Source organism: Petaurus breviceps, unplaced genomic scaffold, assembly GCF_028583685.1.
Source record: "Petaurus breviceps papuanus isolate PSGF00001 unplaced genomic scaffold, PetGlider_PUasm1.0 186, whole genome shotgun sequence".
In the NCBI taxonomy this organism is placed as follows: Eukaryota; Metazoa; Chordata; class Mammalia; order Diprotodontia; family Petauridae; genus Petaurus; species Petaurus breviceps.
This window is the reverse complement of record NW_027185798.1, coordinates 1,738,257-1,739,163: the sequence shown is the minus strand read 5'-3', so window position 1 is coordinate 1,739,163 and position 907 is coordinate 1,738,257. Positions and strand designations below refer to the sequence as shown.

General features: G+C 61.2%; 1 protein-coding gene across 4 annotated transcripts in view; it reads right to left on the bottom strand.

The window, feature by feature from the left end:
* The window catches only part of VPS8 (VPS8 subunit of CORVET complex), a 173,246-nt gene extending 172,711 nt beyond the window's left edge, over positions 1-535 (bottom strand). For 2 of the 4 annotated variants that reach the window (XM_069089352.1, XM_069089355.1), the window contains exon 1: positions 200-403. The gene's annotated coding sequence lies outside the window, so the exon portion shown is untranslated. Of the gene's footprint in view, positions 1-199; positions 404-430 lie in introns of those variants that run through there. The other 2 variants (XM_069089353.1, XM_069089356.1) reach the window with 2 other exon arrangements.
* Between the last annotated feature and the right edge of the window lie 372 nt (positions 536-907).

Below are 907 nucleotides of genomic sequence, written 5' to 3'. Positions count from 1 at the left end.
GCCTGCCATCCTCCCCTGCACGGGGGCTCACTACCTGCCTGCCATCCTCCCCTGCACTGGAGGCTCACTACCTGCCTGCCATCCTGACTCCTCCCCTCCCCTGGGGGCCTCACTACCCAGGGCCGTGCGGGCCGTTTCCCAGGCCCCTCCCCCCCGCCCCGGGCAGTACCCGCTCCCCGACCCCCGGGCCCCCTCTAACCTGTGGAGGGGCCCGGCTCTCCCTTTCTCCGCCCCCGCAGCCCCCCACGCCTCGAAGGCAGGGGCGCTGCCGACCCGGCCAGACCCGTAGCCTCCACGCGCTCCTCCCGGCCGCAGGACCGGCTGGGGCCTAGTACGGAAGCCGGGAAGCTCCCGGCCGGCGGAGCTCCCCACACCCTACCCCGTCCCCCGCGCGCCTCCCCCCTTTCGGGGCTTCCTCAGGGCGAGTTACCTGAGCTCTCCCCAGTCACGGGCCCAGGAGCCCCGCCCCCTTCGCAGCACGCATGCGCAGCGGCCTCCGGGCGGCTTCCGCTTTCTCTTCCTCCTCTTTTCTCCCTCCTCCTTCGGCGGCTCCAACCACGCCCCCATTTAAAGGGCCAGGCGCCTTATTCCATCTCACTAGACTTTCATAAACTCCTAGACCAGGAGCTCAGAGGGCCTCTGAGGCTATCCACTTATCTTCCAAAGGGTGAAACTGAGGTTCGGGAAAGTGAAGTGACTTTATACACAGTCTGGAAAATAATGATAGCTTGTGTGTGTGTGCCTATATTACAAAATAGCGATATACATATACAAATACACGTGCACACGTGCTTGTATGTACACATGTACATGTTTATCTGCATACATGTGTACACACATGTGTTCGTGTGCCTCTGTATTTTCGTGTGCAAGCTTGTACATAGAAAATGTATCTGTGAGAATATTC